This window comes from Odocoileus virginianus, chromosome 2 (assembly GCF_023699985.2).
Source record: "Odocoileus virginianus isolate 20LAN1187 ecotype Illinois chromosome 2, Ovbor_1.2, whole genome shotgun sequence".
NCBI classification, from domain to species: Eukaryota; Metazoa; Chordata; class Mammalia; order Artiodactyla; family Cervidae; genus Odocoileus; species Odocoileus virginianus.
The window spans coordinates 80,547,257-80,570,891 of record NC_069675.1 but is presented as its reverse complement, the minus strand read 5'-3'; the positions used below and the strand labels follow the sequence as shown (position 1 = coordinate 80,570,891).

General features: G+C 37.5%; 1 long non-coding RNA gene across 1 annotated transcript in view; it reads right to left on the bottom strand.

Moving 5' to 3' along the window:
* Positions 1–23,368, bottom strand: part of LOC139037195 (uncharacterized) — a 35,106-nt gene extending 11,738 nt beyond the window's left edge. The window contains exon 1 of the long non-coding RNA XR_011490056.1: positions 23,108–23,368. This is a non-coding gene — a long non-coding RNA (uncharacterized lncRNA). The remainder of the gene's footprint in view (positions 1–23,107) is intronic.
* Between the last annotated feature and the right edge of the window lie 267 nt (positions 23,369–23,635).

Below are 23,635 nucleotides of genomic sequence, written 5' to 3'. Positions count from 1 at the left end.
ACTGCTGAACCACCAGGGAAGCCTTTAATTCTTTGGCATCTCTTAATTGAGGCTATTTTACACATGTGTCAACTCCTTTCCAAAAGCAGGAAGAATCTATGGAAGCCTGGGCTCATTATATTGGATTTGCCTTTACAGAGAACTCACTTTGAATCCAGCCTCTGCTTGGAATTAGCTCTGTGACCTTGGACAAGTTATAGAACTTCTCTGATCTTGCCTCTTTATCTATAGAATTAAAATGCTATCTGTCTTAGTATTCTTTTATAGATATATGAAATAACAGGTGACAAGAATAAACAGAAGAACTATATGAAAAATATCTTCATGACTCAGATAATCATAATGGTGTGATCATTCACTTAGACCCAGATATCCTGGAATCTGAAGTCAACTGGGCCTTAGGAAGCTTCACTATGAACAAAGCTAATGAAGATGATGGAATTCCAGTTGAGCTATTTCAAATCCTAAAAGATGATGCTGTCAAATTGCTGCACTCAGTATGCCAACAAATTTGGAAAAGGTCAGTTTCATTCCAATCCCTAAGGAAGGCAATGCCAAAGAATGCTCAAACTACCACACAATTGCACTCATCTCTCATGCTAGTAAAATAATGCTCAAAAACCTCCAAGCCAGGTTTCAACAACACATGAACTGTGAACTTCCAGATGTTCAAGCTGGATTTTAAAAAGGCAGAGGAAGAAGAGATCAAATTGCCAACATCCATTGGATCATCAAAAAACCAAGAGAGTTCCAGAAAAAAAACATCTCTTTCTGCTTTATTGACTATGCCAAAGCCTTTGACTGTGTGGATCACAACAAACTGTGGAAAATGCTGAAAGAGATGGGAATACCAGACCACTTGACCCATCTTTTCAGAAACCTATATGCAGGTCAGGAAGCAGCATTTAGAACTGAACATGGAACAACAGACTGGTTCCAAACAGGAAAAGGAGCACGTGAAGGCTATATATTGTCACCCTGTTTATTTAACTTATATGCAGAGTACATCATGAGAAACACTGGGCTGGAAGAAGCACAAGCTGGAATTAAGACTGCCAGGAGAAATATCAATAACCTCAGATATGCAGATGACACCACCCTTATGGCAGTGGTGCTGAAGAAGAGCTAAAGAGTCTCTTGATGAAAGTGAAAAAGGAGAGTGAAAAAGTTGGCTTAAAGCTGAACATTCAGAAAACTAAGATCATGGCATCTGGTCCCATCACTTCATGGCAAATAGATGGGGAAACAGTGGAAACAGTGGCAGACTTTATTTTTCTGGGCTCCAAAATCACTGCAGATGGTGATTGCAGCCATGAAATTAAAAGATGCTTACTCCTTGGAATGAAAGTTATGACCAAACTAGACGGCATATTAAAAAGCAGAGACATTACTTTGCCATTAAAGGACCATCTAGTCAAGGCTATGGTTTTTCCAGTGGTCATGTATGGATGTGAGAGTTGGACTATAAAGAAAGCTGAGCACAGAAGAATTGATGCTTTTGAACTGTGGTGTTGGAGAAGACTCTTGAGAGTCTCTTGGACTGCAAGGAGATCCAACCAATCCATCCTAAAGGAAACCTGCCATGAATATTCACTGGAAGGACTGATGCTGAAGCTGAAACACCAATACTTAAGCCACCTGATGCGAAGAACTGACCTATTTGAAAAGACTCTGATGCTGGGAAAGAATGAAGCCTGGAGGAGAAGGGGATGACAGAGGATGAAATGGTTGAATGGCATCACCGATTCAATGGACATGAGTTTGAGTAAACTCTGGGTGTTGGTGATGGGCAGGGAGGCCTGGCGTGCTGTAGTCCATGGGGTCACAAAGAATCAGAAAGGACTGAGTGACTGAACTGAACTGACCTTAACTGAAGAACCTTACTCCATGCCTGTAAACTTAGTTTCTCCCACAAAATATTTCCTTTCCTCTACTTTGATTTTTTCATGCTATCTTGCAGACAGGAGGCTCTTAGAATATGTTCTTCATTTGATGAATATACTATCGGAGATTTGTTCATGAATTGTATACTTAATGTTCATAACACTGATTTTAAAGACATGCCCGTATTCTTTATCTATCTTAACCAAAGTGTAATAAAATGGTGGTTATAATAGAGAACTACTCAGAGTGATATATATTACATTGTGTGTCCTTTAAGATACATTTAAAAACTCATTCTATTTTTCTCAAACCCAACAATTTTTATACACATCATTTTATTTACAGCAAAACTGCATTATTTTGGTCTTTATGACTAAATAAATAGATTCTCTGGGTTTATCTACTCTGTTTATTTATTGTTGCACATTTTTCAAAGTAATTTGACTTCTGCCTTCATAAAAAACTCCCTGAAATAAGCAGAGCAGGGATTTATCAATCTGATTTTCACACCAGGAAACATGATGGAATTATAGTGAGTACAAAAATAAGTACAATAACTGTAGAATTTGGGTCTTCCCTCAATGCATATTGTGAAATATGTACCACATCTCTTTTGTCAGTGTAAATATAAGTCAAGGAAAGCAATGATGGTGGAATAAGCCATCTGCTTGCACCATAGGGATTGTCTAAGCATGTGTAGGACACAATTCTACTTTCAAGCAAACCACATACCCAGCTATGTTGGTTTTCTGAGGTAATAAACCTGGGGGAAGTAAATAATAAGGATATTTGGAGAAGACACAACTAAAATACACAAATGGCCAGACATGTAGATTGTTCTCTTTCATTTTTACTACAAAGTATATAATTGCTTCATAAACATCAATTCTCACTGATACTTGTTAAAATATTTATGTGATAATGTGAAGCATATGTCAGCATTTTCTTACCCAGTGAGTTAGGTAGTACCATCCCCATTTTACAGGTTACACAATTGAGATACAAAGTAGCTTATGTGGCTGTTGTGTCCAAGATTATATCAGATTGTTAATATGACCAGGTCTTTACCTATGAATTCTATTTCTAGGGCCCACAATTAACTGCTATAATACTTTGATTATCTGATAAACTAATTCTCAGCTGCTAGATTTTTTACTTCTTAGGTTACTCTGTAGACCTTCTAAACATTATCAAACTACTTGAAAGCATATGCCTGAAGGCACTGAAAGAAAAAAATGACCCAATGGAAACATTCCCTGCTTCCCTGGAATAGCGCTTACAGAGAACCCCAGGGTTCTACTTTTGTGCTTTCACTGGGACCCCCACCTCAGTGTTGGGAAGAAATAAGGCTGTGGAAGGGGCTGAGGTTATAGTGTCTATCTTGAGTTTTAATTTTTTCTCTTTCAGTTCTATAAAAAGTTAAAATAATTAGAGTTTATTTCTCAATGTGTATAATGGAGTTAACAATGGAGTGTTAGAATAGTTAAAAGGAAATTAGATGTTACTATGCCAAATATTTATGGAGTAGTTAATAGTATACAGACATGCATAGATATAAGCAAAATATTCTCAAGCTTCATCAGCAAGTAAAACATGCTTCATTCAGTTTTTCTGGAGAAGTAACGAGAGATTATGGTTAAAAACTGAAGCACTAGTGTCAGAGAAATCTGGGTTTGGAATTTGGCTCTTCCATTGGCAAATCATTTAGTTGGGGCAAGTTACTCATCTATGCTCAGTTATGAAATGAAGAAATGATTATCGCTTATCACCGTGAACATGAAGTGAGAATATTTATAAAGGTTGGGATAGTGCCTGGTACATAGCAAGAGAAGTGTCTAATCTTTTTAATAATCACGTACAATATGATTATAAAAATTTTACAATTTATAATTGTGAATCATCATTTACTGATTTGTATATTCCATAGATTCCTAACCCAAACATTTCTGAAGATCGCCAGATGACCTGGATAAAATGAAATTACCTTTAGAAATGTATGGGACCAGGAGGGGATGTAGAATGTGGGAAAGACATCACTCGGATAATCAACATTCAGAGACAGATTAGCAGCTTCTGTGCTTCACTGTCCCTTGCTGAGGAGCTCTTCAGTTGCACTGCCTGTCTGATTCTGATGCTTCTGTCAATTCTCTTTAGACTCTGCTTATCTCTGGGCCATTTCTGGCCCTGCTTTGCCACTTCTGGTTTCATTTTTTATTTTATCTAGGGCAGAATTTTGCAAGCTATCTGTGACGAAGGACTGTGTGTGTTTGTTTTCCTATCATTGGCTGTGTTGGTTGCCTTTATTGCTCATGTGTACAAAGCCCAGATGTCTGAAATGGAGGTGTTGGTGGGGAGTGTCTCTTTTCATTGAAACCTTTAGAGGGAATTCTTCCTCACTTCCTTTAGCTTCTGGTGGCCTTCTGACAACCCTTGACATCCTTTTCAGTTGCTGCCACCATCATCAGGTGGCATCTTCCCTTCATGAATGTGTCTTCACCTGACATTCTCTGTGAATGCCTGTGTTCAGTTTTACCTCTTCTTCTAAGGACACCAGTCATACTGGATTAAAACACAGCCTAATATCTCTACCCTAATTTGACTACATCTGCACAGATATAGGTACTGCATACTGAAGTTAGGAATTGAGCACATCTCTTTTTTTTGGTGCTGTAAAGAGTAGCATAGATATCAACTTTTTATATTCCATCCAAGGAGACAAAACCACTGAGCAGGTGCTTGAATATCACAGCAATGCCAAGTTGTAAGCAATTTTACAATTTTATGGTTATTAAAATTGTAAACTATTGATTCCTGCCTTCACTCATCACTCTCCATTAACAGTTTATAGACTGACATTTCAACCACAGTTTAGGAAGCTCTGGCCTTAAGAGACAAACTGACAAGGACACAAATGCTGGTTGCTGGATTCTGCACAAATCAATGAGACTGGATATACTCCAGAGCCAAGCCTGCTCAGGGTGTGCCAGCAGGACTGATGGGGCTCTGATGAGTCCTCGGGCTTTGCCATTTCTCCTCTGAATTGCCCTTCCTTTCATTTTCACCGAGGTAACTCTTATGCATCTTTTATAACTCAAACTGGGCTTTTCCAAATGCCACAGCAAGTCTAGTTAAATGCATCTCCTCTGCATCTCTGGAGCAGCCTGGCTACTCCTGTGTTTGCCCTGTAGTCACTGATGGACTAGTGTCCCTGAAGGCAAGGACCTTGCCTTATTCTGCTGATCTTCAGCAATGTCCTTTTAGTGCCTGGTGCATATCCTATGTGCTGTTTATATTCATAATTGATAAACAAATGAATTCAGTTCCTCTCCTGGAAATGGTGCTTCTCATCAGAGACACTTCTACTTCTCATAAGTCTCAGCTTATGTCTCCTCTTCATCAGATGCTGAAGATATCATGGGCCATACAAAATTCAGAATAGTTATTAATATTTTAAGATTCCCAGTGAACATGTCTTCCACCAAAACAGTGGTGGCCACTGAAGACTTTTTAGATGTTTTGGTGTTGTTCAGTCAGTCATGTCCTACTCTTTGAAACACCATGGACTGCAGCACACCAGACTTCCCTGTCCCTCACCATCTCCTAGAGTTTACTCAAACTCATGTCCATCAAGTCAGTGATGCCATCCAACCATCTCATCCTCTGTCATCCCCTTCTCCTCCTGCCTTCAATCTTTCCCAGCATCAGGGTCTTTTCACATCAGGTGGCCAAAGAATTAGAGCTTCAGCTTCAGCATCAGTCTTTCCAATGAATATTCAGGACTTATTTCCTTCAGGATGGACTGGTTGGATCTCCTTGCAGTTCAAGAGACTCTCAGGAGTCTTCTCCAACACCACAGTTTAAAAGCATCAATTCTTCAGTGCTCAGCCTTCTTTATGGTTCAACTTTCACATTCATACATGACTATTGGAAAATCCATAGCTTTGACTACTTTGTTGGCAAAGTAATGTCTCTGCTTTTTAATAAGCTGTGTAGATTTGTCATAGATTTTCTTCCAAAGAGCAAGTGTCTTTTAATTTCATGGCTGCAGTCACCATCTGCAGTGATTTTGGCGCCCAAGAAAATAAAGTCTGTCACTGTTTCCATTGTTTCACCATGAAGTGATAGGACTGGATGCAATGATCTTCATGTTTTGAATGTTGAGTTTTAAGCCAGCTTTTTCACTCTCCTCTTTCACCTTAATCAAAAGGCTTAGATGTTTAGATAGATCATAATTCTCAACAATATTTATCTTATTGGTTTGTAAGATACTTTGGTATCCATGATCATATTTGAGAGATATGTTGTGCCCAACTGCTAATGTCCAGTTAGATATTGTACTAGCAATCTCTTATTTCATGTAGCATTTAAAGCATAGCAAAAAAGTAATGATTTCTATCTTTGTTCTCAAATTTGTAGAACATACTATTATTGAATATTGAGAGTATATATGAGTGAAGTTTTACATTTTTTAGTGCACTGAGTAGAGACACATTTATCCTTAAGGAGTAAACTTAAATGCTCACTGAAATTCTGAATTTGTTTTCAGATATGATGGTTGCTAGCATCAGTGATCCTTAACCCCCAAGTCCATAGAGAATTGTACATGAGGGTAAGAAATGAAGCCACAGAGTTTTAAAAACAGTTGGAATTCAATTAAAATTTCTGGAGCTGTATTGAACTGAATGTAACAGACTTGTCTACACACTCATTAGGCTTTTCTTTTGCTAAAAACCAATTTGTCATCACTTCTATAAAGCAGTTCCTTTCAGGAGGTTGCATTCTAAATTTGTATGTTACCAAAATTATTCTATTCACTCTTTTTAACAGAAAATTATGAGCTATTAAGAGACTTAAGAATGTAATATTAAGTCAGAGACTGGTCTATTTATCAGTGTCAGTTTGAGGTCCACATTTATAAAGTTCTCCTTTCAAAGGTCAGTGGCAAAGATGAGTACCTTTCTCTTTTCTGTGATCCTATTTTTGTAAGAAGCACAGTAAAATCTTCACTTAAGGATTAAGGGGAAAATCAACTTCCACTGATTGGTTTCACCCCAGGAGGACATATGATGGACAAGATTTGGTTTTCCTCTAAATTCTGTCTGTTAATCTTGATCCCTAATCTAGGCTCTCTTCCCACTGATTTTATTGACTAAGTTGTTAATTGTTTATTTCAACACTAGACAGTGATTAGAAAAAAAAAAATAGAATACAGAAGGGAGGAAAATAAATTATGTTCTTTTATGAAGAAGCTTGCCATTTCTGATAATGCTAACAGTACTGTTTGTTTTCCATGAATGTCTTAACTTTGCCATTCTTAATTTAATAACCATATCAAATAAAATTATTTGAAATTTACAGAAACTTTAGCTTACTTTTTCATACTAATTCCATTCATGAATTACTTTGAAAATGTTTCCTTTAAATAACAAATGAAAGATTTTAAATCACCAGAGAGATCTTTGGTAGCTACTTCCTGAATTTTTCATAAATTCTTTACATACATAATCTCTTTTTTTTCTTATTCATCTGCAAGTCTGAATCTTAAATATACCTTATTTGCAATAGTATATATAGGGCCAATGGAATATTATTCTGGTGAGGAGCAAGGGATCATTCTGCCATCCATTTAGCTCTGGGTTAAGAGGATTTCAAGATAGCAATCATGAGAAGAGAAAGTGATGCAATGCTGTTAAACCTTTCTCTCTAGCCCTGCTTCTAAAATGTTCCTCAGTGTGGTAATCATCTCTCATTTCCAATACTGTGACCTTTGCTTTGCTAGCCTGCCTTCCTGTCAATTCTGTCTCTCCTGTCACTTGAAAATAGCCACATGAAAAATTAAGCTTTGTTGCTGTCAATTCACAATTTTTGTGGTAGGTAGGTAGATGTGTGTGTCTGTTTGTATAAGCATGCTTTTTGGATTCATCCTGCCTTTTTTTTTTTTTTTTTTACCTAAGCTAATGCTATTCTTCTATTCCAGTTTGTCCCCACTCACTTTTGTCTACCTGGGATGGATGTAGAAGGGCTTTTCAGTGGAAGCTTTCAACAAGTCCTGGCCAACCTATGCATTGGCAAACACAGGAGGCTTGGGCATGAGGGTGAAGTGTGCGTGAATTCAACCCGTTTCTGCTGACAAGTGTTTCCCTGAGATTTTTTGGCAGGGGTGTGTCTGTGTCTAAAAATTCCCACCTAGAACAGGCAACTTTCTGTTCTTATTTATGCAGAGGCAAAATCTAAGCTAGCAGTGCCTCTCAGTGAGGGCCTAAGATGAAATCTAGATGAAGTAACTTAACCTTTTTAGTTAAACTATCTCAAAGTCTGATTCTATTTGCATAATGATTCATGTAGTCTGCCCTTATATCCTATTGATAAAGATGATTTTTTTTGCAGTGGGAATATGTTCATTTTTATTATTAGTTAACAACCTCATGTAACATATTTTAATTTGATTTGCATTGTTTATATATTTCAATATAGACTACTAGAATTTAGCAAAAGAGTCCATTACTAGAATAAACAAACAATTCTTTGTATGTGACAGGCATTTGATTAGGCCATTGTTCAATTTTTGTTTATAAAAACACTTGTCACCAAGTGTAAACATTGCTTTAACTATACTTCCATATATATTTGCAGAGAACACTGATTTGATTTGCTCTCTATAAATTTATGATTTGAATTTCAATCAATTAAAGAAAAATGTCCTCAAAATGGTCTCTTAAAAAGACTAAAAATGGATTCTTATATAATTTATAAAGCTGAAGATATATGTATTAAGAATGGACATGATCCATTGCAAGAGGTTTTTTTTTTGTTGTTGTTGTTTTTTTGATGAGTTTGAGATGTCTATTTGTTTCAGCTTACTATAAATTGCCTTCCTTGACCCTTGCCTCAGCAAGATAGCAGAATAAAAGATTTTTCACTTGTATCCCCTCACAGCAACAATAACTTGGAAGCCACCCACAGATAAAAGTTTCTCCGTAGGAGTTTTAGGATCTAGGTTTGTTGTTGCTATTCTTTAGTCACTCAGTCATGTCCAGCTCTGAGACCCCACGGAACTGCAGCACGCCAGTCTTCACTGTCCTTCACTATCTCCTGGAGTTAGCTTAAACTCAAGTCCATTGAGTTGGTGATACCATTCAACCATCTCATCTTCTGTTGATTCCTTCCTTCCTGTCCTCAATCTATTCTGGTATCAGGGTCTTTTCTGATATGTTGTCTTTTCCCATCAGGTACCCAAAGTATTGGAGCTTCAGCTTCAGCTGTCCAACCAGTCCATCCAAAGAATATTCAGGATTGATTTCCTTTAGGATGGACTGGTTGGATTTCCTTGAAATCCAAGGGACTCTCAACAGTCTTCTCCAGCACCACAATTTGAAAGCATCAGCTCTTTGGTGCACAGCCTTCTTTATGGTCCAACTCTCACATCCATACGTTACTACTGGAAAAACTATAGCTTTGACTATACAGAACTTTGTTGGATATAAAGTCTCTGCTTTTTAATACACTGTCTAAGGTCTGTCATAGCTTTTCTTCCAAAGAGCAAGTGTCTTTTAATTTCATGGCTGCAGTCACCATCTGCAGTAAATTTGGAGCCCAAGAAAATAAAGTCTGTCACTGCTTCCACTTTTTCCCCATCTATTTGCCATGAAGTGATGGGACCAGATGACATGATCTTCGTTTTTTGAATGTTGAGTTTTAAGCTAGCTTTTTCACTCTCTTCTTTCGCCTTCATCAAGAGATATTTTAATCCCTCTTCACTTCAGCCATTAGAGCAGTATCATCTGCATATCTGAGGTTGTTAGTACTTTTCCCAGCGGTCTTGATTCCAGCTTGTGATTCACCAAGCCTGGTATTTCACATGATGTACTCTACACAGAAGTTAAATAATCAGGGTAACAATATACAGATTTTGTGTACCCCTTTCCCAATTTTGAACCAGTCTGAGGTTCCATGTCTGGTTCTACCTGTTGCTTTTTGACCTGAATACAGGTTTCTCAGAAGACAGGAAAGGTGGTCTGCTATTCCCATCCCTTCCAGAATTTTCCACAGTTTGTTGTGATCCACACAGTCAAAAGCTTTAGTGTAGTCACTGAAGGTGGTGCTAGTGGTAAAGAACCTGCCTGCCAATGCAGGAGATGTGGTTTTGATTCCTGGGTTTGAAAGATCTCCTGAAGGAAGGCATGGCAACCTACTCCATTGTCCTTATCTGGAGAATCTCAAGGACAGAGGAGCCTGGAGGGCTATAGTCTATAAGTCCACAAAGAGTCGGACATAGCTAGCATGCTTGAAAGCAACTATTCTCCAACAAAAATTAATTTCCCCTTCACAGATCCCAGTCTTGTAGTGGCAAAGCTTCTTCCATTATTCAGTGAAGCTATAAGCCATGCCATGAAGGGCCACCCAAGACAGATGGGTCATAGTGGAGAGTTCTGACAGGAGGAGGGAATGGCAAGTCACCCCAGGATTCTTGCCTTTAGAACCCCAGGAACAATGTGCAAAGGGGTCAAGAGAGGAGATCTTGAAATCTTGCTGGAGTACAAACTTGAGGAGAGCTCTTTTGAGAAAGCAGACCCATGCTCAGGCAGCTGATAACGGTACAGGTTACAGATAGATAAACAGCTCTACACTCCCCCTAACTTGGCTACAGCCTCATTTGGCCTTGCTCCAGCCAGCAGCACCATACACCATGGGACTCTAAAGGAATCACACTTGTTGGCGACATGATGATGTGCACACAGACCAAAATCACAGATGCAGAATCTGAAGTGAGCTGTGATCTGGCCTGAAGCTCTTGCCCTAACCTCTCTTGATCATGGTCTGGGAGCACTGGGAAGCAAGCCTGCCAAACTGAAGCTGACTGTAGGTTCTGAGATTTCCCTATAACTGAGCTCCAGCCCCTACCAGCTACAGTCCAGAAGCAGTGCTGCTAGCCCAGTGTCCCTTCAGGATATACAACTGTTTGTACCCCCAGAGATTCTGAAACACTTCTATTCTTGGCTATAGTCCTCACTAGCAACCACCTATAAGTAGTTCTGCAAACCCAATATTTCTCTAGGAAAAAGACCCATCAGAGTCTTTGGAGGCAGGTAAACCAAACTTGTTCTATTAGTGATCTTTAAATGATCTTGCAAATAGGCTCCAATCTCTTTCAGCTGTAGTCCGTGAGCAATTCTGCCACCCGGACCTGAGATCCATCAGAAGACATGCATATCTATATCTCTGGAGGTAAGACCACCAATACTAGACCCATTGCTGATCCTGAAACAATCCTATAATTCAGCTCCAGTCTCTCCCAGCCATGATCAGGGAGCATGCCTGGCCACCTGGGGACTTGACAGGAAATACACCCATCCATCCTCCAGCATCAGATCTCAAGTTAGGCTATGAACCCTAACACAACTCTGAGACGCAGATTCCCACTCAGCCATGCTTTTGGGCCAGACTTGCCTACCCAGGGACATGCTTAGTGACCTAGAAGATGTTCTTCAAGGAAATTGGTGGGAGTCACATCCATCCATAAACCTGATGAGAGGCCTAATGTTTTCAGATCCCACTATGTACCTTGAAGCAGGTATTTGTCCTAGCACCTCCTGACCAATCAAGGTCAACACTCTTCACCCAGTAACCAGACAGGATTCACACTAGCCTGAGCCCCTGGTAACAGGCCCATCAACTACAAAGGTACTTAGGCTCAGAGATAGCCTCATAACCTGGATCCAACACAGCACAACTTTGATTTCAGAGATATTATCATTATCTATGGGAATTGGCTAGAGAAAGTCTTTATTTGTCAAGAACAGTCTGTAAAGACCAGATGAGATTTGCTCCTTCAAATGCACAGACACCAGCAAAAGTATACACAGATCACAAAGAATCAAGCAGGTATGACACCAGTAAAATAATGTAATAAAGCTTCAGTAATTGATCTTGAAGATATGGAGATCTATGAATTGCCTGACAAAGATCTCAAAATAATCATCTTGAAGGAGCATAATGAGATATGAGATACAGCAGAACACAGAGACACACAAATGAAATTGGGAAATCATAAACATTAAAAAAATGAAGGACAAAACTCATATGGTCATCTCAAAAGATGCAGGAAAATGCACTTGAGAAACTTCAACACCCTTCATTATAAACACTGACAACAAATTAGGTATGGAAGGACTGTACCTCAACATAATAAGGGCCATATGTGATAAGCCCATAGCTAACATCATATTCAATGGTAAATGTTGAAAGATTTTCCTCTAAGATTAGGGACAAGAAAAGAATGCCCTCTTATATTCAACACAGTAATGGAAATCCTCACTAGAGCAACAAATAAAAAGGTAGTCTAGGAAATGAGAGATAATATTCGCAAGCCATATATCTAATAAGGGGTTAATACCTCCAAAATATAAATGTCATGAAATTCAATAGTAATAATAATCATTATCATCATCAACAGCAAATATAAAAATGGGCAAAAACCTAAACAGACAGTTTTCCAAAGAACATATGTATGACCAGCATGTACCTGAAAAGATGATCAATATTGCCAATCACCAGGGAAATACAAATCAAAACTGCAATTAGACATCATCTCATACTTGTTAGGATGGCTATTATCAAAAAGATAAGAGATAACCAGCATCGGCAAGACTGTGGAGAAAAGGGAACACTTGCACTCTGTTGGTGGAAATATTAATTGGTTCAGCCACTATGAAAAAGTTATGGAGATTCCTCAATTAAAAATAGAATGTATATAACATATACATATATCCAGGAATCCCATTACTGGATACATATTCAAAGAAAGTGAAATATCTTAAAAACATATCTGTACCCATATGTTTACTGCATTATTCACAATAACCAGGATATAGAAAAAAATCTAAGTGTCTATCAATGGATGAATGGATAAAGAAAATTTGGCATATATTCAGCCATAATACAGAAGGAAATCCTACTGTTTTTGTCAACCTGGAAGACATTATGCTAAGTGAAATAAGCCAGACCTAGGAAGACAAATATTGTATGATCTCACTTATATGTGGATTCTATAATAAAGTCAAACTCGTAGGATCAAAGAGTATTTCAGTAGTTACTCGTGAGTAGGGAGTGGAGAGTGGGTAGATCAAAGGCTACAAACTTTCCATTGTAAACTGAGTCAGTTCTGAGGATACAATGCATTGCATAGTTAACAACATGGGTGCCTGCTCAGTCTAAGGTTGTGTTCGACTTTCTGTGGCCCCATGGACTGTAGTCTGCCAGGAGCCACTGTCCGTGGGATTTTCCAGCAAGAATACTGGAGCAGGTTGCCATCTTTTACTCCAGGGGCTCTTCCTGACCCAGGGAGCAAACCTGTGTCTGCTGCATTGGCAGGCTGGTTCTTTACCACTAGCATCACTTCGGGAGCCCTAGATCTTATTTATTCTCCCTACATACACACACAGAAAGGAAACTATATAAGGTGATGGTATATTAATTAGTTTGTGGTAATTATTTCACAATAAATATGCATATATATATATAAATATTTTATAAGTACACTCTATATGTAAGGAGACCTTACACACACCTATACAAAAAAACAAAACATTATTCATTTGATTTGAATTTTGGATTTAGCTGTGTCTCCTATATTTTATCTGGCAACCCTACTTCTATCCTATGTTCTCCCATGAGACTCTTTGAGACCCAAAATGAATGAATTTGGCAATATTAATTTCTCTTTCTTTCCTCCTACTTATGGTTTCACAACCCAAAACATTTTATGATGCTTTTCACAGCCTGTGTCTGCCTCCTTGCTTACTTTGTGAACTGAGGGATACATATTATGCTTTATTCATTATTATCCCTCCTCAGAATGGGCGGTTTCCTTTAACACTGTACCTGCTCAGACCAAACATTCATTATTTTTCCTTACTAAGTGAATCATTTCTTAAAACATTCTGGGAAGACATTCATTTTTGAGTACTTATGCACTCTGCTAGTTAAAGACTTAGTAAATGTGAATTTACAAAACACATGTTATGAGTTGTAATTTGCACTACAAAAGTATTATTTCCATTATAAAAATAGCTCTTTCCTTTAAAGTGCTATTCCCTGGTTAATTTAAACTTGTCAGATTTATTAAAATTCAATATGCTCTTACTTTCCAACTTCAGAATAAAGTGAAGTACAACTAGAATACTTTACTTTGCCCAAAGATAATTTATTCGCAGCTCTCACTAAAAAGCATCTTGATTCTTTTCAGTCTAAAGAAAAGTGTCTCTATAGATTTTCAGAGCAAACAAACAAAAAATATTTAGATGCTTTTCTAGCAGAGGCATATGATGTATTTTATTAATTCCTTGGAGTGCCCTTCTTTTAAAATTTTCAAGAAAAGGAAAAGTTTAAGTTAGCACATTTCTGTTTGTTATAATCCCTCAAAGTCTGATTCAATTCTCTTTCTTTTCCAGGAACAAACGGCAGTTATCTTCTCAAGCACAAAAGTTATTAAGCAAACCCTGCACAGGACTTTTCAATGGCTCCTTATTGCTTATTTTAAACTTCTCAATACCAGAGTTAGGATAATCATAAAATTTATTCTCAAAATGGGGACATTTTGAGAGTTAAAAAGGTAATAAAAACACATAAAATTATGTACTTATTAAATCACTATGTTGTAAAACCCAAATACATATTATGTCAATTATATCTTAACAAACATCATGTACTTTTTGATCAACAAATTGGTGTTATTTTATTGGTGAACCTAAAGAAAATATTGCTCCACTCAAATATCAAAAAAAAATTTTAATTAAAAAAATGTACCTACAAGAAGTTAAAAAATAAACTTCATATTGTTTAGAATATAGCAGTTACCAAGGTAGAAAGGGTGGGGGAAGTGATAAATTAGGAATATGGGATTAATAGATACACAATACTGTCTATAAAATAAATAAGGATTTTCTGTACAGCACAGGGAACTGTGGTGTTGGAGAAGACTCTCGAGAGTCCCCTGGACAGTAAGAAGATCCAACCAGTCAATCCTGAAGTAAATCAGTCCTGAATATTCATTGGAAAGACTGATGTTGAAGCTGAAACTCCGATACTTTGGTCACCTGATGCAAAGAACTGACTCTTTAGAAATGACCCTGATGCTGGGAAAGATTGAAGGCAGGGGGAGAAGGGGACAACAGAGGATGAGATGGTTGGATGGCATCACCAACTCGATGGACACGAATTTCAGCAAGCTCTGGGGCTGATAATCTACAGGGAAGCCTGGCATGCTGAAGTCCATGGGGTCACAAAGAGTTGGACATGACTGAGTGACTGAACTGAACTGAACAGGGAACTATATTCAATATCTTATAATAATCTATAATTTATCTGGTAGAATACACACACACACACACACACATATATACACACATATATAAAACTGAATCACTTTGCTGTGTATTTGAAACTAATGCAATATTGCAAATCAACTATAGTTCAAATAAAAAATAGACATATTGTAATTGGTTTCTTAATCATATCTGTTATCATTTATTGCATGTTATTGGTATTGTATTGAGCAAGGTATATTTGTTTCCATGTGGCTTTGGCATTTAAACATTTTTCACAAAAATACTATAATTTTCTTAAAAGTTGTACTTAAAATGAAAAAATAATATTTTGCTTTCTTCAGCTTACTTTTCTATATAGACCATACTTCTGATTGAGAAAATGTCTAAGTGTTGAGATAATTGGTAAGCATTCAAAGCAAGCTATATTAGAAGATATATCCTGAATTCTATTATTTTTAAGAAATTTGTAATTATTTAGCTTCAACACGTTCACAAAAAAATTTTTGCTTCTATCATTGTATCTTTCTTCGAAATATATGTTTATAAAACAAAGCTTGTCAAATTAGTTTTATCTATGGATTTTTTAATGTTTAAGCAAATTAGATGGTGAATAATCATTTTTTGTTTCAATTTCATTTTATACCTACATAGATGTAAATTTATCTATTAAAAATGAGAGGTATAGCAGGAGATTCTTCCCAAAAGTCAATACATTTCAAAATGGCAATTATAAAATCCCAAAATGAAATCCTCTTTATCATTTTGGCTTACAAAATTAAATTTATTCAACTTATTATCTGCTCTTTTAGAGAGAATTTGCAATGTCTTCTTGTTTTTCAGCTTTATTTTCTGTACTTACCACCAACTAAAACTATTAAAAACTGAAGTTTGGTGCTCTAAAAGTTGATATGATTGCTTTCTCTTTTTAAAAAATGACTCAGTTGACCTCTCCTTAATTTTTCAGTGTTCATGAATCAACCATTTTTGTTGTTGGTATCAAATTAACTCCCTCAACTTGTTCTTAAAAATTTATAAATACAAGAAATATGTAAAGTATGAATCTGATTTGCATGACTGATGACGTAAAAGTGCATCGAATGCTGCTTCATTGATTCTCACAAATGTAAATATAAATACATTAAATCAAAGGATTGTTTTGTTTTTTTTTTTTCTTTCAGAAATCCACTAATTTTCTCTATAAGCCAGTGAATACAATTAGGTAACAGAATTAGCTATATAAATTTATCAAAAGAAAAATTTCTGGTGTAAGAAGTTCAAGGGATGGAATAACACAAATAGTTTTGTATGCACATTGATGAAACTTGAATAGCATTCATAATTCCATACTATATTTAGAGTTGAAATTAATCATAGATATCCTCAGTTATATTTTATGGATCTTTCCATTCATTCTTATGGGCTCATTCTAAGCATTGTCTTTACCTGGTGTACTCAAACTCTGAAGCTGTAAAGACTTTCTGTTCTTTTCTTCCTTTGCTTTCTCTCAACTACAAATACTGTAACTGTGTTTTAATGTGATTAAAACATTTTAGCCTATACTTTTTCCTATTTCTTCTCGTCCATTTCCAATGTGCTTAGATTATGGGATTGTGAAAAGTGTTCTATACTCTGACTGTATATCCAGAGATCTGTAATTTTTAAAGCAGATTTTCATTAGGGTTCTTACAGAATAAGACCCTTCTTCCACAAGGTAGATCATAACTTGTGTATAGCTTGCCTGTTTTTTGAGTGAGAATGAAAGTCACTCAGTTGTGTCTGACTCTTTGCAACCCCATGGACAGTCCATGAAATTCTCCAGGCCAGAATACTGGAGTGGGTAGCCTTTCCCTTCTCCAGGGGATCTTCCCAGCCCAGGGATTGAACCCAGGTCTCCCACGTTGCAGGAGGATTCTTTGCCAGCTGAGCCACAAGGGAAGCCCTGTCTGTTTTTTACATAGGTCTATAAATAATTTTAATGAAAATCCAGTATTCTGATATATTACCCATATCTAATACTTCCTTTTCCCTTTACCATTTTTTTTTTTTTGTTTTCACTCTGCCAAAACACTTTAAAAATATCTACCCTTGAGATTCTTGAATCTAGGCATCCTGAGAAAACATAAATCATGTAACCAAACAGACTGAGGTTATTAAAAATCTATGGTCTTCTTCAAACATTGACTTAGAGTTCCCACAGTAACTTTATTTCTAGCAAGTTTGCTTCTTTGTTCTTTCAACCTGCTCTTCAATTATTCATCTCTACAATTGTCCTACACTGCATTCTACTTTTTTTTATCAAGTGGACTTTTCTCTTATTTTCTTAAACCAAGAGGAGATTCGCATCTGCCCCTCCTTTCATTCCAGACAAAGAGAAGGAGATCTGTTTTACCACCTAACAGTTGAATTTGGGGCCTCTCAAAAGAATTTACTCATTCATTATCTGCCCTCTTGTCCACTGATTTCCTCTTAAAGATATTTAAAGATCAGTGTTTTTTTTTTTTTCTTAAAGAACACAGCTAATATTAAAACAACCAAACAACTAGTTTTATTCAGGGTCCCACTTCAGCTTTCATTCTCTTCTTTCCTCTTCACAAATTCTTAAATCTCTAGTGAAGGTCTTCTATTCAGTTGACCTAATAAACTCCTTAATTTCAAGTCCTTATCATGTTTTTCCTCAGTGGTATTGTAGCATTTCCTCTACTCATCCCCATCTCCTGCCGCCCCCTTTTTTTTTCCTACTACCCATCTCACTTGGCTCCCACAAAGTCACTTACTCTGGGGCTTTCCAGTTTGAATCATTTCGTATATTCTATCTGTTATTCGAATCAAGGTTTCTCAGAACATAATCCATGCTCTGTTCTCATTTCCTCTGCTTCTCCTTTCTCTCACATCACTCTGTAATCTAACTGATTAAGTTGTTTGTTGTTATTCAGTCACTGAGTCACACACACAGAAGTGCTATATATGCAGTTAAATAAAGAAGAGGCAATTGTGTAAAAGTAATTAGAATATATGTAGTTTGTTGTTGGTTAGTCACTCAGTTGTGATCCCTTGGACTGTAGCCTGCCAGACTCCTCTGTCCATGGGATTTCCCAGGGAAGAATACTGGAGTGGGTTGCCATTTCCTTCTCCAGGGGATCTTGCTAGACCACGGATTGAACCCATGTCTCCCGCATTGACAGGCAGATTCTTTACCATTAGCCACCTGGGAAGCCCATACTTGCTTAGGGGTCTCCCTTGAGTAAAAGAATGAAATCTCACTAAGGGCAATGGTACACAATGTCTTACCTGCATGTGTCTTAGACAATAAATAGCAGACTGTCTAATATATTGCATATGTTCAGAAAATGTCTGTTTAAATAATGAGTAAATGAAAGAGTGCTCACTTGGGAAATAATGAGTGACCTTATTTACTATTTCTTTGTAATGTTCTTAAACTCTAAATGTTGAATTCCTCATGTACTCCTTTGGCTGTTTAAATCCTTTCAAGTTTGTCATGAAATTTAAATAGTCACATGGTGCTGGGGAAAAACTAGACATACAATTGATCCTGCTCACAAGGCTGTACTCATAGCAACTGAGAATAGCACAGTCCAGTAATGTTCGGCTTCATGGACCTGCCTATCAACAAAGGGAGAGGCAACCAGGCCAGGAACTCTATAGTCTCTAAAGTGAAAGAGGGGGCGGAGACTATTATAGCCAGTTGTCTTTAAACAGAAAAGGTATTTACAGAATACCAGGCCACTCATTCAAAAATAAAGGACATAAACCATCATTTGGTCTGGACATGTATTGAACAGCTTTTCTCATAAAGCCTTTTCTGCTTTATGGAGCAATATGGAAAGGACATTAAGTATATGAGGTATTTAGAGAACCAGAAAGTAAGTAAGATAAGATACTGCAGATAGGAGGGAGCAGCTGAGTACAATGGTTTTCTTCTTTAAGTCAACAGAAACAAAAAATTCAATCACAGAAGAACTCAGAAATCCAGATTGATTGGAATCAGATTCAATTTTAAGAAAAACATTCTTAGCAGGCTGAGCAGCTGCTCATTGCAAATCTCCTTACATATCAGCAGAGACAAGAGAGCACTCTCCTGGAAGTGAGGGAATATCTGTCTATGATATCTGAGTCCATCTTCTATTAAGTAAAATATTGAAATTGCACCACATGATTCCAAAGATTCCTGACAGCTTGGAAATCATGTAACTATGTGACTGCAATTAACCTCTTCTCAAAGTACAATGCTTAATAAGATTGACATGGAACTCAATTTTACTTCAGGTCATTAATAAGGAAATTAATCACATGGATGTATGTTTTACTGAATAATAGAGATTTATTTGACACTATTATAAATGATTGCTGGGAGAAATATCAATAACTTCAGATATGCAGATGACACCACCCTTATGGCAAAAAGTAAAGAAGAACTAAAGAGCCTCTTGATGAAAGTGAAAAAGGAGAGTAAAAATGTTGGCTTAAAGCTCAGCATTCAGAAAACTAAGATCATGGCATCTGGTCCTATCACTTCATGGGAAATAGATGGGGAAACAGTGGAAACAGTGTCAGACTTTATTTTTCTGGACTCCAAAATCACTGCAGATGGTGACTGCAGCCATGAAATTAAAAGACTCCTTGGAAGGAAAGTTATGACCAACCTAGACAGCATTTTAAAAAGCAGAGACATTATTTTGTCAACAAAGGACCATCTAATCAAGGCTATGGTTTTTCCAGTGGTCATGTATGGATGTGAGAGTTGGACTATAAAGAAAGCTGAGCATAGAAGAATTGATACTTTTGAACTGTGGTGTTGGAGAAGACTCTTGAGAGTCCCTTGGATAGCAAGGAGATCCAACCAGTCCATCCTTAAGGAAATAAGTCCTAGGTGTTCATTGGAAGGACTGATGTTGAAGCTGAAACTCCAATACTTCGGCCACCTGATGTGAAGAACTGACTCATCTGAAAAGACCCTGATGCTGGGAAAGAATGAGGGCAGGAGGAGAAGGGGATGACAGAGGATGAGATAGTTGGATGGCATCACCGACTCAATGGACATGGGTTTGGGTGGACTCTGGGAGTTGGTGATGGACAGGGAGGCCTGGAGTGCTGCAATTCATGGGGTCACAAAGAGTTGGACACGACTGAGCGACGGAACTGAAATGAACTGAACTGAGCTCTGTCAGCTTATCTACTTGGTTGTTTGGACCTCCTGACCTTATGACTTTGGGGATCTCACAAACTCCAGCCCATGGTGGGCATTCACAGCTTTAAAACCATTTGCTGACTCATGGTCAGGCCCTCTAACTCTAGCAGAATCTGATAGCATGCCAAGGGCTATTTTTCTAATGTGTATAGTCTCTCATGTGCTTGTCATGGTCTTGCTCCAGAATCTCAGTAATTCTGATTATGCTTAATAGCATTATGATTATTCTGGGGGGTGCTTATAGTAAGCTCTTCAGAATACATTTTCCCATCAGTGATACTTGTAATATCACAGCATCTGCTGGATCATATGTGCCAAGCATCAGGACTACTTTCAGTACAGTCTGCATCTATTGCAAACTATTTTCTTCCTTTGAGCTCCTGAAGGTGGCAAACTTTTGTGTCACCCAGTATACAGGTCAGAGCAGTATTCCCAAGGGTAAAATACAATATTATGCCTCAGAAACTGAAAGCAACCTCCTTCTTTTAGGATGCACATGGTGAGTAAGTGCTTTTTTAATTTTGGAGAACATTCTAGCATGACTTAGACCTCTACTTCCTCTAAAAATTTTACTGATGTAGCAGGCCCTTGAGTATTCTTCTGCCGGCCAAAAGTCTTGTCAAGACCTTCAGCATGCCAACCATATCTTGCTCGTTGGTCAAAATATATAATTTCATTGACACAATGCACCCCTTTATTGTGTTAGGAAGCTTCCAGATGCTCCATATCTCTTTAGAGTATATTGCAACAGAATTCAGGGCACATAACAGACCTCCAAAGCAAAGTTTGAAATGTGTACTGTTGTCAGTTCCATGTAAATACAACCAGCTTAATCATCTTTTCTGATAGGGGTGAACTCATTTTCTCCATGAATGGCTGTAGGCCATGTATCAAAGTCATAATCATCTTTTAAAGCTAGGATACCTCACTAGTTGGTTGCATCTGGAAGAATCCACTATTATTCTCCATATTCCATTTGCTTATTTTGTAGGGATTTTTGAAATTTGTAAAGCTAAAAGAATATATTCTGTACCCTTGATGTGTTTAAAGGTGATATTAATTTCTGCCATTTAACCTGAGATACGATGTTTTTCATGTTTTTGTCTTAGTTGAAGTGAGAAGATCAATTTAATGGCTTCAGTGTGGCCTTCCTTAATGTTATAACTTTATCCCAAAGACTGGGAAGATTGTACTAATACACACATCTCTTTGAGGATTGTATAATTGACCACAGGATGGGCCTGGTATTCAATGGACCCATTCCTACAGAGAAGCCCTGATTACACTTTGGTCAACTTTGTTTTGTGTTCAACAGTGCTGAAAACTTGTAATATTTCTTTTTACCTAGTGTACAGTTAATCAAATAAATTGCCTTAGCTCCCTGTAGGCAAGGAGTAGGGAGCACTCTTGAAAATAGAACTACCATATGATCCAGCAATCCCACTCCTGGGCATGTATCTGGACAAATATTTAATTTAAAAAAATTGTGCACCTTGAGAGTCCCTGGACTGCAAGGAGATCCAACCAGTCCATCCTAAAGGAAATCAGTCCTGGGTGTTCATTGGAAGGACTGATGCTGAAACTCCAGTAATTTGGCCACCTCATGGGAAGAGTTGACTCACTGGAAAAGACCCTGATGCTGGGAGGGATTGGGGGCAGGAGGAGAAGGGGACGACAGAGGATTAGATGGCTGGATGGCATCACTGACTCGATGGGCATGAGTTTGAGTATACTCTGGGAGTTGGTGATGGACAGGGAGGCCCGGCATGCTGCGATTCATGGGGTCGCAAAGAGTCGGAGACGACTGAGCGACTGAGCTGAACTGAACTTATGTTCATTGCAGCACTATTCACAGTAACCAAGAAATGGAAACAACCTAAATGTTCATAAACAGATGAATGGAAAAAGAAGATCCAGCATATGAGACACTACTCAGCCAAAAAAAAAGAACAAAATAATGCCATTTGCAGCAAGATGTATGCAGCTAGAGGTTATCATACTAGTAAAGTAAAAAGAAAGAGAGAGACAAATACTGTATGATATGACTTAAATGTGGAATTTAAAATGTGACACGAATGACTCTATCTCTGAAATAGAAACAGAATTACAGAGAAAACAGAAACTGAATTAAATAGAGAACAGAAACTGGATTAAATACAGAACAGACTGGTGGTTGCCAAGGGGGGTGGTTTGGGAGAAGGATGGAGTGAGAAATTGGGGTTAACATATGTAAGCTTTTATATATAGAACAGATAAACAACAAGGTCCTACTGTAGAGCACAAAAAAACTATGTCCAATATCCTATGAAAAATCATAATAAAATAATATTTAAAATAATGTATATGTATGTATAATTGAATCACTTTGCTATACAGCAGTAATTAACACAAAATTGTAAATCAACTACACTTAAAAATAAACAGAAACATCTTTTTAAAAAAGAAAGAAAACAGTTCTCTGAATTTAACACTTAGCTTTGAAATGCCAATTAATTGATCTCAACTATTATCATTTTTTGTTAGCAATGCTCATCTGATTCCACTGTTCTTGCAATTACCAGTTCACTCATACCCTTGATAAATTACACCAATGAATTTCTTTTCACTGCTTTACCACCTTAGTCTACCAATGATAAATCTTGCAACAGCTGCATCACTATTTTGTGCCAAAGGTGATACGTGCTTTACTTACCACATGTAATGTAGTCCTCCTTTCTGGCTGGGTAATGGATGTTCCAGTAGCTGTTTTCCCATACCCCTTCCAGTTCCAACCATGAAAATTGGTTTCTGGAAAATAGAATCTGAAATCTTGTAAGTTAAGAGTGGAAGGATGTCTTAGTCAGCTCAGGCTGCAACAACAAACTATCAAGGCTAGGTAGTTTTGCAAAGGAAGTTTACTTTCTCATGGTTTTGGAAGCCGAGAAGTCCAAGAGGCATATTATGGCAGTTTCAGTTTCTGGTAAGATTTCTTCCTGGTTGCAGAAGGCTGCCTTCCTTTTGTCTCCTCATAGGAGGAAGCAAGACTGAGTTCTGGTCTCTTTTCTTCTTTTAAAAGAACATTAGTTCTACCAGAGCAGAGATTTCCCCTTAGAGTCTCACTTAAAAGTCCTGTCTTCAGTACAGCCATATATATGGGGGATAGTTAAGGCTTCAACATAAATTGGGGTGGTGGTGCTATAATTCAGCCCATATCAGAGGTTTCTCTACCCTTACATTGATC